The sequence below is a fragment of the Ascaphus truei genome, chromosome 5, assembly GCF_040206685.1.
Source record: "Ascaphus truei isolate aAscTru1 chromosome 5, aAscTru1.hap1, whole genome shotgun sequence".
NCBI classification, from domain to species: domain Eukaryota; kingdom Metazoa; phylum Chordata; class Amphibia; order Anura; family Ascaphidae; genus Ascaphus; species Ascaphus truei.
The window spans coordinates 283,374,461-283,388,063 of record NC_134487.1 but is presented as its reverse complement, the minus strand read 5'-3'; positions in this window follow the sequence as shown (position 1 = coordinate 283,388,063).

Here is a 13,603-nt window from a genome sequence, read left to right as displayed (position 1 = left end):
GGTGTTGATTCCAGGCACAGCATACACTGGATCACTTCGCTCACCGTCTTGTCTTCAAAATATAATGTAGCTGAAATAAACAGGCATGTGAGGATAAAATCCTTTCTGTGAATGCAGCAGGGGGGCTGGTGGTGTCAGGAACTCCTCTCAGGTTACACACTGTGGGCCTCATGCAGAGAGCATCGTTATTTCAAAACTCGCCATTTTTTGTTCAATTTCCTTCAGAAAACGGCATAAAATGGCGAGTTGCGAAAAACGCGCCATTTTTTTATTTCTATGTTTAAAACTCGCCTCGCGGCTGGCGAGAACCTCCATCGCGCCATTTTTAAAACTCTCCGAATGCAGAGAGGTGCGAACGGCAATTAGCGGCTGTTCGCGCCAAAAAAAGGCGCGATTCTCGCATTTTTGCCGCGCCACGAAAATATGGCAAGATGGCGCTCGCCGCCTATAGTAAAGGGGAAAAAAAAGGCGCGAATTTGTTTTTACACGTTTCTGAAGCGCGCATCTCGCCAATTTAAACTCGCCACACGCATCCATGTTAAACATAGCAGAATTCGCACTTTTCTGCATATGGAGAATAAAACTCTCCAAAAAAGCTACTTTTTATGAAATTCGCCATTTTTAAAATTCTATGCTCTCTGCATGAGGCCCTGTGTTCACAATCACTGAACTTCCCTTGGTTGAAAGTGAACTACACAGTCCCAATAGGCTTGAATAAGGCTTTGCAGCACATGCAGGAGAGTAAAATGTCCTTACTTCCGACAGACAGGGAGATCTGTTCAGAGACCCTCAACCTACCGGTTTCGTCTGTGAAAGACTTCATTTGGGGCATGTTATCTTGTTGTCTTGTTGCAGCGCGTCATGTTATCTTGTTGTAGTGTGTCATATTATCTTGTTGCAGCGCGTCACGTTATCTTGTTGTAGCGCATCATGTTATCTTGTTGTAGCGTGACATGTTATCTTGTTGCAGCGCTTCGTGTTATCTTGTTGTAGCGCGTCACGTTATCTTGTTGTAGCGCGTCACGTTATCTTGTTGTAGCGTGTCATGTTATCTTGTTGAAGCGCGTCATGTTATCTTGTTGTAGCGCGTCATGTTATCTTGTTGTAGCGCGTCATGTTATCTTGTTGCAGCGCGTCACGTTATCTTGTTGTAGCGCGTCACGTTATCTTGTTGTAGCGCGTCACGTTATCTTGTTGTAGCGCGTCACGTTATCTTGTTGTAGCGCGTCATGTTATCTTGTTGCAGCGTGTCACGTTATCTTGTTGTAGCGCGTCACGTTGTCTTGTTGTAGCGCGTCATGTTATCTTGTTGTAGCGCGTCATGTTATCTTGTTGTAGCGCGTCACGTTATCTTGTTGTAGCGCGTCACGTTGTCTTGTTGTAGCGCGTCATGTTATCTTGTTGTCTTGTTGCAGCGCGTCATGTTATCTTGTTGTAGCGCGTCATATTATCTTGTTGCAGCGCGTCATATTATCTTGTTGCAGCGCGTCACGTTATCTTGTTGTAGCGCGTCACGTTATCTTGTTGTAGCGTGTCACGTTATCTTGTTGCAGCGCGTCACGTTATCTTGTTGCAGCGCGTCACGTTATCTTGTTGCAGCGCGTCACGTTATCTTGTTGTAGCGCGTCACGTTATCTTGTTGTAGCGTGTCATGTTATCTTGTTGTAGCGTGTCATGTTATCTTGTTGTAGCGCGTCATGTTATCTTGTTGAAGCGTGTCATGTTATCTTGTTGTAGTGTGTCATGTTATCTTGTTGTAGTGTTTCATGTTATCTTGTTGTAGCGCGTCATGTTATCTTGTTGAAGCGTGTCATGTTATCTTGTTGTAGCGTGTCATGTTATCTTGTTGTAGCGTGTCACGTTATCTTGTTGAAGCGTGTCATGTTATCTTGTTGTAGCGCGTCATGTTATCTTGTTGAAGCGTGTCATGTTATCTTGTTGTAGTGTGTCATGTTATCTTGTTGTAGTGTGTCATGTTATCTTGTTGTAGCGCGTCATGTTATCTTGTTGAAGCGTGTCATGTTATCTTGTTGTAGTGTGTCATGTTATCTTGTTGTAGTGTGTCATGTTATCTTGTTGTAGTGTGTCATGTTATCTTGTTGAAGCGTGTCATGTTATCTTGTTGTAGTGTGTCATGTTATCTTGTTGCAGCGTGTCATGTTATCTTGTTGAAGCGTGTCATGTTATCTTGTTGTAGTGTGTCATGTTATCTTGTTGTAGTGTGTCATGTTATCTTGTTGTAGCGTGACATGTTATTTTGTTGAAGCGTGTCATGTTATCTTGTTGTAGTGTGTCATGTTATCTTGTTGTAGCGTGTCATGTTATCTTGTTGTAGCGTGTCATGTTATCTTGTTGTAGCGTGTCATGTTATCTTGTTGCAGCGTGTCATGTTATCTTGTTGTAGTGTGTCATGTTATCTTGTTGTAGCGTGACATGTTATCTTGTTGAAGCGTGTCATGTTATCTTGTTGTAGCGTGACATGTTATCTTGTTGTAGCGCGTCACGTTATCTTGTTGTAGCGTGTCTTGTTATCTTGTTGCAGCGCGTCATGTTATCTTGTTGAAGCGCGTCATGTTATCTTGTTGAAGCGCGTCATGTTATCTTGTTGTAGCGCGTCATGTTATCTTGTTGTAGTGTGTCATGTTATCTTGTTGTAGCGTGACATGTTATCTTGTTGAAGCGTGTCATGTTATCTTGTTGTAGCGTGTCATGTTATCTTGTTGTAGCGTGTCATGTTATCTTGTTGTAGCGTGTCATGTTATCTTGTTGTAGCGTGTCATGTTATCTTGTTGTAGCGTGTCATGTTATCTTGTTGTAGCGCGTCATGTTATCTTGTTGTAGCGTGTCATGTTATCTTGTTGTAGCGTGTTATGTTATCTTGTTGAAGCGTGTCATGTTATCTTGTTGTAGCGTGACATGTTATCTTGTTGAAGCGTGACATGTTATCTTGTTGTAGCGCGTCACGTTATCTTGTTGTAGCGTGTCTTGTTATCTTGTTGCAGCGCGTCATGTTATCTTGTTGAAGCGCGTCATGTTATCTTGTTGAAGCGCGTCATGTTATCTTGTTGTAGCGCGTCATGTTATCTTGTTGTAGTGTGTCATGTTATCTTGTTGTAGCGTGACATGTTATCTTGTTGAAGCGTGTCATGTTATCTTGTTGTAGCGTGTCATGTTATCTTGTTGTAGCGTGTCATGTTATCTTGTTGTAGCGTGTCATGTTATCTTGTTGTAGCGCGTCATGTTATCTTGTTGTAGCGTGTCATGTTATCTTGTTGTAGTGTGTCATGTCATCTTGTTGTAGCGTGTTATGTTATCTTGTTGTAGCTTGTCAAGTTATCTTGTTGTAGCGTGTTATGTTATCTTGTTGTAGCGTGTCATGTTATCTTGTTGTAGCGTGTCATGTTATCTTTTTGTAGCATGTCATGTTATCTTGTTGTAGCGTGTCATGTTATCTTGTTGTAGTGTGTCATGTTATCTTGTTGTAGCGTGTTATGTTATCTTGTTGTAGCGTGTTATGTTATCTTGTTGTAGCGTGTCATGTTATCTTGTTGTAGCGTGTCATGTTATCTTGTTGTAGCGTGTCATGTTATCTTTTTGTAGTGTGTCATGTTATCTTGTTGTAGCGTGTCATGTTATCTTGTTAAAGCGTGTCATGTTATCTTGTTGAAGCGTGTCATGTTATCTTGTTGAAGCGTGTCATGTTATCTTGTTGAAGCGTGTCATGTTATCTTGTTGTAGCGTGTTATGTTATCTTGTTGAAGCGTGTCATGTTATCTTGTTGTAGCGTGTCACGTTATCTTGTTGAAGCGTGTCATGTTATCTTGTGTAGCGTGTCACGTTATCTTGTTGAAGCGTGTCATGTTATCTTGTTGTAGTTTGTCACGTTATCTTGTTGAAGCGTGTCATGTTATCTTGTTGTAGCGTGTCACGTTATCTTGTTGTAGCGTGTCACGTTATCTTGTTGTAGCGTGTTATGTTATCTTGTTGTAGCGTGTTATGTTATCTTGTTGAAGCGTGTCATGTTATCTTGTTGAAGCGTGTCATGTTATCTTGTTGAAGCGTGTCATGTTATCTTGTTGAAGCGTGTCATGTTATCTTGACACTATGTAATTATTGTAATTATTAATAAAGAAAAGCAATGTATGAACTTTACAGAAGCCAGAGTCCCCAGAACTGGCCGCTATCACACACTAACACACAGAGCTTCTATGATCCAGGTTACCTTCAGATTACCATCGGATGCTTCAGAAAAGCAATGTGAAAAAAAGAAATTGGCAAAAACATTGTGTTCTTTGAAAGCAGCCGCAGAGCAAACTCACACTGAGGCTGCCAGCAGCTCCAAGCCGGCTGGGGAGGGGCTGAGGGGCCTCAAATACAACGCAGAGCGATGTAATAACATGCAGAGATATGTAATAATACTTATAGGGATGTAGTAACACACAGAGCGATGTAATAACATGCAGAGAGATGTAATAACATGCAGAGAGATATAATAACATGCAGAGCGATGTAATAACATGCAGAGATATGTAATAATACTTATAGGGATGTAGTAACACGCAGAGCGATGTAATGACATGCAGAGCTATAATAACATGCAGAGAGATAGAATAACATGCAGAGCGATGTAATAACATGCAGAGAGATGTAATAACATGCAGAGATATGTAATAATACTTATAGGGATGTAGTAACACGCAGAGCGATGTAATAACATGCAGAGATATAATAACATGTAGAGAGATAGAATAACATGCAGAGCGGTGTAATAACATGCAGAGAGATAGAATAACATGCAGAGCGATGTAATAACATGCAGAGAGATGTAATAACATGCAGAGAGATGTAATAATACCTATAGAGATGTAGTAACATGCATAGCGATATAATAACATGCAGAGAGATGTAATAACATGCAGAGAGATATAATAATACTTATAGGGATGTAGTAACACGCAGAGCGATGTAATAACATGCATAGATATATAATAATACAGTATGCAGAAAGATATAATAAGACGGAGCAATATAATAACATGCAGAGCGATGTAATAAGACGGAGCAATATAATAACACGCAGAGAGATATAATAACATGCAGAGATATAATAACACGCAGAGAGATATAATAACATGCAGAGATATAATAACACGCAGAGAGATATAATAACATGCAGAGAGATATAATAACATACAGAGATATAATAACACGCAGAGATATAGAATAACACGCAGAGCGATATAATAACATGCAGAGAGCTATAATAACATGCAGAGAGATATAATAACATGCAGAGATATAATAATAACATGCAGAGATATAATAATAACATGCAGAGATATAATAACATGCAGAGCGATACAATAACATATACAGCGATATAATAACATACAGAGATATAATAATATTCAGAGCTAAGTGATAACACGCAGAGCAATATAATAACATGCAGAGCGATGTAATAACGTGCAGAGCAACATAATAACACACAGTGATCTAATAACACGCAGAGCGATGTAATAACACGCAGAGCGATGTAATAACGTGCAGAGCAACATAATAACACACAGTGATCTAATAACACGCAGAGCGATGTAATAACACGCAGAGCGATGTAATAATGTGCAGAGCAACATAATAACACACAGTGATCTAATAACATGAAAAGCAATATAATAACACGCAGAGCGATGTAATAACGTGCAGAGCGATACAAGCAGAGGTGGGATTCTGCCGGTTCGCACAGGTACGTGCAAACCTGTTACTAAAATTTCACAAGTTCGCCGAACCGGTGCTTAATTTACCTTCTTTGGCGGGCGGCGGACGGCGTCTCACAGCATCTCCCTGCATCTAAATCCCTGTAAAGCCTCTCTATATGGCCGAACGGCATCAAATGGCGCCGCGTTGCCATGCCAACGGGAACGCCATGTGACGTAACCACATCACGTGACGTCCGTTACTATGGCAATGAGACGTGACGTTACGTGGCGTCCGTTGTCATGACAACGGGGCGCCATGGGATGCCACGTGGCCATTTTGAGAGGCTTTGCAGGGAAATAGATGCCGGGAGATGCTGTTAGACGCCGCCCGCCGCCCAGGTAAGACCCGGTTGTTTACATTTTTCTAATCCCACCACTGGATACACCAGCGCTGCGCAATCTTCCTGCTCGCGTCCCCCCTCCTGCTTCCCTCCCTGCTCGCGGCCCCCTCCCTTACCTCTTCTCCGGCTCCCGGCGTCAAATGACATCGCGGGGTCACGTGACGCCGCGTTGCCATGGCAACGTGACGTCACATGACCCCACAGCGTCTTTTGCCGTCGCGTGTCGCCGAAGAGAAGGTAAGTGAAGTTGCAGAGGCCTCATGCGATCCCCCCGGCATTAATTTAAATGCCTTGGGGAAGAGCGCGGGACCCCTGCAACCGCCCGCGCCCCTCCTGAATAATTTTGCTCCCCCCAGTTTGCGCACTGCTGGGATACACCAACATATACATTGATATAACAACATGCAGAGATATAATAACACACAGAGCCATATAATAACTTATACAGCAATATAATACCAGGCAGAATCTTACAATAACATGCACGTCACACACGTTCAGCTCCATTCAAAGGCATGGCACTGAGAAACCTTCCAGCAGAAGGGAAGAGGCGTCACAGCAGATTGACTGGCCTCTGAGCCTGCGCTCTCTTATCTGCTTGAAGCTCGGGGAATCCTTTCCTCGCATCCCAAAAAGGATGGAGCAGGAGGAAAGAAACCGGGTGTGTGGCGGGGGATGAGTCTGGGGGGGGGGGATGGGGACGTGATGATGGAGAGAGGGGAGAAGGGAGATTAGGACCCCTGAGGAAGAGAGAAGGACGCTGGACTCTGTGAGAAAGGGCCATAAAGCTCAGAGTTAAATCAGCTCAGCAATCCTGTTCCCCCAAGTCTCTCTATTCTTCCACATCAGGGGCTATTGTTACCTCTGTGTCCCATAGAACCAAAGGCTATAGGGGACCCTGCCTGTCACATGCTATGTAACAGAGATTTTCTCTTTATTGTTGGATTATTCTTTTTTTTTTATTCTTTTTTTCCAATGACACATTTTCATGAGCAATTTGTTTCACGGGCAGAAACAGAAGTTACGTAAAAAGATAAATATATTTACTATATTAAATGATCAATACACCATAAAAGAAGAACAATGTAACAATGCGGTGAACAGCAAGTCAAATATTTTCAGGGGATCTTCTGAAGGTAAGAATGTGCCCCCAAAAAACCTGAATGCATTACTTCATCAAACACACCCCTGGGTATTGTATCTTTGATGCACTTTATACAGTGGAGAGTTGTATTACTTTACATCAGGGGTGCGCAAACTGGGGGGGTAACATTTTCTTAGGGGGTGCCGTTTAACGGGCACGGGCACAGCAACATTCATCGTTTCGATTGAGGGCAGGGGGGGGGTCTGCTACTAATTACATGTCGGAAAAGTGGGGCATGACGTAAAAAGTTTGCGCACCCCTGCTTTACATAACCCGATTGTGTCTTTTTTTCGACCACTACCAACAGAATCAGTGACTAAGCTCAAAAGGAGAGGGGGGGGTATAAGGAATTCAAGTGATGCGGAATCCGTATTGTATGTCTTTATTTGTATAGCGCCATTAATGTAAATAGCGCTTCACAGTAATAATACATGTGGTAATCATATAAATAACAAATAATAAATAGATATAAATAACAGGTCATGGGAATAAGTGCCTCAGACAAACGTAACATTTAGGAAGAGGAGTCCCTGCTCCGAGGAGCTTACAATCTATTGTCTGTTAGAATCCATTTTGTTTCCCCAGACTCTATTCAGACTGGACTGAGAAAGATTGTGTAGTATAAGAAAAACACATTTATGGTAAGTAATTGATTTGTAGGAAAGTTAGAGCAAGTGAATTGTTTATAGTACATTTTGGGTACAAGTTGAAGTCTGTCCAAAGCCAAGATAAGAGTATAAGTGTTGTGCCCCGACTTCTCCAAGGATTGTTTAATTGTATTATTGTTTCATGCTAACAAGCTATGTATAGGCTAAATTAGTAGATAGGAATTACTATATGAATCCTGTTTGAGAACAGATGTGTCAGAACAGAATAGAAATACATAGCCCAAGGTTGTTCACCATTGTTAACCTGTCCTGGCCTGAATTTGCCTGAAGCTTATTGTAACTGCCTCTAGAATAAAGAGACATTGGAACCTGTGTCGGAATCTATGGATTCCGACACAGGTTCCAAGGATTTTATGGTATTTTCAGTGTTTACAAACCAGCATTGAATCTGAGGAACACAACACGAGCATTTATATTAAGGGGGGGGGGAGGAGAGCGTGGGGAAAGAGAGAGGGGGGGGGGTGAGAGAAAGAGAGAGGGGAGGGGGGGAAGGAGTGAAAGAGGGGGAAAGAGAGAAAGGGGGCATAGAGAGGGGAAGGAAGAGGAGGAAGAGAGGGGGAGAAGAGAGAGGGGGGGGGGAAGAGAGGGGAAAGAGAAAGCAAGGGCGGCAAAGAGAGAGAGACAGAGGGGGAGAACAGACAGAGGGGGGGGGGAGAACAGAGAGTGGGGAACAGACAGAGGGGAGGGGAACCAAGAGAGAGGGGGAGGACAGGGAGACAGAGAAGGGAGGAGCAGAGACAGAGGGAGAAGAGAGAGGAAGAACAGAGTCAGAGGGGGGGCAGAGAGAGGGGAATTAGAAAGAAAGTGGGTGAAGGAGACAGAGAGAGGGGGAGAAAGAGGGGAGACAGGAGGAAGAGAAGGAGGTGGGGGGAGATGAAGAGGTAGGGGCGAGAGTAGGGGAAGGAGGGAGAGAGAACAAGAGAATGGGGGAGAGAGGGGGGAATGAGAGAAAGGCAGGAGTGGGAGAGAGGGGGCAAGATAGAGGGGGGAGAGAGTGAAAGATGGGGAATAAGAGAGAGGGAATGAGAGAGAGGGAGAGAAAGGGGGGCGGAAGTGAGGGGGTAATGAGAGAGCAAGTGAGGGGAATGAGACAGAAAGCGGAACTGCCCTTCCACCGGCTTATAGCATGCTGCCTCGACAGGCACTTCAAAGGACACCTTCCAGCAGGCCCCCTCTGTGGATAAGGCCACGTGTCTGGTTTGCCGGCAGGGGTCCCAGGCCCCTTTACTCACCGGGCCTGGGACATGAGTCCCAGCTGTCCCCCACCCCCAACCTCCTCCCGTCGGTGGCTCTGCACCGTCCCCCCGTTGTAAGTATGACGTGTCTCAGATTCGATTGTGGCTCGCCAAGGAAAATAAACGTTTATTCAGTGTGTGAAAATACAGAGTCTTTGTTCTAACAATTATGGTGACACAGGCTTCTTGCAGTTCCAAATATAATTTATTCTTGAGGCAGCTTCAGTTAGAATAGGCAAGGACAGCAATGGGCATTTACAGGTTAACAATGGAGAACAGACTTGGGCATCAACTTTCTGTTCCGTTCCGATGCATCTACTAAGAACCTTGATTAAAATATAGCAATTCCTAGCTATTCATTTAACCTATTACAATTAAGCAGTAATAAGATTAGACGAGAGCTGCGTATAATAACAAAAATAATAGATAAACAAAAGCCTGGGCGTGCAGCCCATATTCTTCTCTAGACCTTGGACACATGAGATGTTGTGTACCCAAAATGTCTAATAAACAATTCACTTGTTCTAGGTTTTCTACAAATCAATTATTTCTAACAGTCTTACAAACTAACATTACAGGACAGAGTGTAGAGAAACAAAATGGATGAAACAGACAACATGGATTTCGAATGACTTGGATTCCATTTACAGAGTTGACCTGCTTTGTCAGGCCCATGCTGCTCTGCAATGACCCTATGGCTGCTAGTCGCGGAACTCTTATTTGTGAACTCAATATGGGCGCCCACACAGCCATCTATTTTTTCTCATCCCTTATCTGCCTTGGGAGCCCTAGGAATTTAGGAGGAGTCTCTTTCCATTCTTGGAGTCAAAGGTATAGTGTCATCATGTGCCCCTTGGGCACCCCTACTGTATTAATTGTTCTACTCTGGTGCGATCAACCATGTCAGTGGAGATCCCTTTGTTCCTCACTACCTTTTGCAGGGCCACTTCTAACTTGCACAGAAATACCGATCATTTCTCCCCCTCCTGTTGATACATCCTCCATGAACTGGAAGTAGAGCTCTTCTCCACTTTCGGTAGCCCCTAATGTATTTTCTAAGGAGTGCAGGTATGCACCAAGGGTGACAGCTTCTTTCCCTTCTCTAACTGCCCTTACTATAGCCAATGTGAGTCATTTGAGGCTTTTCACAATCCGGAGTCGCTTGTCCTGCTCATCCCCCACCATTCTTGCACCATGTATGTGGCCTTCTCTATCCAGTTCTCAAAATCGTCCTCTCCAGGTGGGGAAGGCCTTACACCTGAAAAGGTCCATAGCTGCCGGTAGTAGCTGTGTCCCTGGCGAGATTGCATGGACTTTCCCACTAATTCCCACATGTCCGTTTTAAGCGCCACGGGTGAGGTAGTGGGTTTGCCTGTGGGGGGACATAGGGACAGCAGGGTACATCTCACTGTGAAGCTCTTCCATGGTTGACCCCTCCTTAGCTAGGAACTCTCAGACTTTGTCTACAATAGTGTGATTGACGGGATTGCTAGGGCCAGCAACAGGGTCACAACCAACAGAGATATCCCACAGATGCGGCACGTCCGGCACGAGAGAGGCCCGGCGTGGGACAGTGCAGGAGGCAGGCCAGAAGCTTGAGAGATGCCCGGTGGCAACAAAGGCCTAACCAGCGCCGGCCAGGCCCCTGCCGCAGCCACCGGCAAGACGGTGAGGAAGAGAGGCAGCAGTTGTGGAGCAGCAACCTCCAGACGAAGGAGAGCCGCATGGAGGTGCGGAAAGAGCCACATGCGGCTCGGGAGACACAGGTTGCCTACCCCTGCCCTATGTGATAGGTGGAGCAGATTAATTCTATATTCTCCACACGATACATATATTTATAGCAGGAGCTACATGTACAGATACAGCGTCGTAGAATTCTTCCAGCCTTTCTGGTTTGGTGTTTTTACGTAGAATGGATACTTGTCAACGATATACTGATAGATCTCAGACAGAGACGCACTCTTATCTGTCCCGACATGAATTACACAATATATCATATAGGCATAACCAGAACTGCAAGCCGGTTTTAGAATGAAAAAAAATAATTTTGAGAAAATACTGTTTTGAATGTTTTGAATCTACCGACCAGTCAATATACAAGGCACAGTGTTTTTTATAAGGTTTTTTTTTATAAAGTGTAATAATGTTATTTTTTTGCTGCTTTTAATTGTATTAATAAACGTTTAAGTACTTAGTACGGGTATATATAAGATAGAAGGGTATGTAATAGAACATGGGAGTGCAATCTTTTGGCCATGTGTCCCCCTGCCGGCTGTCCCCCCCCCCCTTGTTACCTTAGCTCCGGCGTCATGATGTCACATTGCCATAGCAACGCAACGTCATTTGCCGCCATGGTGACATGTCTCCAGAAGTCATCTTGAGCCAAGGTAAGGAGAAGTTACAGAGGCCTTCGCCACTGCCCAGGCATTTAATTTAAATAAAAGAAAAACACAGTACAAGTGCGCAACAATAATGAATAAACAGAGTGAATTGAAATAAAGTGCATTAACCACTTAATACCCAAGTGAGTATAAGTAACTAGGTTACCAATAAGGAGCGTCTGCTGCTGTGATAGGGTGGTCCAAGACCCTGAATCTAGACAAAACAAAACACAAAACAGCGCACAACACTCATGGTGAAGTAAGAATGAACAATTTATATTAAAAAGTAATTCAAGGTTCTGCGTACATCAGATAAAGGTAAAACAGGCATATAACTGTAACTATGACAGTTGTTACCACTCAGGTATCAGGACACAGGAGAAGGCTGCAGCGGATCACCCAATGTCAGGAATCTGCAGTCATATCAGGCTGTGCTTTCATCTGCTGGGCTCTTTAGAAGCGGAGGGTTCCCTTTAGGCTTCCACGTAATCCAGGTAGATAAGTCCCAAGCTCTGTTTAGGAGTAGCTGGTAGAGGGACAGTCTCACCGATCCGGGTCAGCTCAACCAGCAAAGTGATAAAATACTAAGGGTACTAGTAGATCAATAAAAGTATAATTCCAACTAGCTTCGTAGCAACTTGAAAGGCTACTTCATCTGATGATCTGATGTTCTGATACCTGAGTGGTAACAACTGTCAGTTGCCTGTTTTACCTTTATCTGATGTACGCAGAACCTTGAATTACTTTTTAATATAAATTGTTCATTCTTACTTCACCATGAGCGTTGTGCGCTGTTTTGTGTTTTATTTAATTTAAATGCCTTCGGGAAGCGGGCAGGGCCTCTGTAAATCCCGCACCCCCCGCAGAGAATCTCACGCCCCCCAGTTCGCGCACCCCTGTAATAGAAGACTCCTAACAAAGCAGTGATTACGAGAGTCGATTCTATAGCCGACTGTGAAGCCGGTCGGCTGTTGATAGAGGAAGGAGAACAGACTCCGGCTGAAGTATCGCGAGAGATGGGGACAGTGGGTAGTCTATGGACGGCGTCTCCCTCGTGTGAGTGGAAGAATCTGCCTCCCCTAACAGGTCATGGTATATTTACCAAAAACACTGTAAAAACCTTGCAAAGTACGAGTGCGCACACTACTGTTTTCACAGACCTCTAAAAACCTTTGAAAATAGATCTGCACCATTAATCTTTTTTTCCCCATCCCTTCCCTGTTTGGAGAAAAGGTTTCTTTATTGCAGACTGGATCTGTGACCCCGCTGCAGCTGAATCCAGTGAGGCTGCAGGGCGCTGAAAAGCGACAGAGATCACAGAGCAACTTTCTCCCAATAGAAGTATTCTTTTTACTTACATATGGCTAATCTTGTAACATTTGTGTCAACTGTTCAATGAGTGGGGGCAGCAGTCACCACTATCTGTATCACTTATCCAAGGTTATTACACAATTTGTATTCATCTTAAAGCTGCAGTTCAGGCAATATCCTGCATGTGTGTTTTTTTTAATAAATCAGTTCTGTAGTAAGAAAAAATACTTTTAGCATTTTCTGTTTTAAAAAACAACAACTTTGAAAGACCAATTTTCTTGTATTCTATTTTAACAAGCATGCTTGTTCCTATAGCAACCATTTACATTCTCCATATTTAAAGATGTCGCCGAACTTTGCCGATCAATAGACGGAGAACGAATTAACCGGCAGCTATGCAGTTTTTTTAGCTAAGTAGAGATTGCCCAGATAAAACTATTGAAGTTAAAAAAAAAATTAAAAATAAATAACGGGAGCCTGAACTGCAGCTTTAATGTTTATTGACAAATTATTGATTTAGCACATATGTTTAAGTATTTGCTTTTGATACACCAATTGATGTATGCACTTTTAATCTATACAGCAATTTAATCTATACACAAGGAGGTCCCTGGTTGCTGCTCCTTTTTCATAACTGCAAACCGGTCTTGTGTGGCAAGGAGAAAGTGCCATGATCTATGTCCCATGTCATGTATAGTTCAAAAGTTGGGACAAATTAGGTTAATGCATAGTGGTTTTTAATAACGTGTGAGACACCTGCTAGG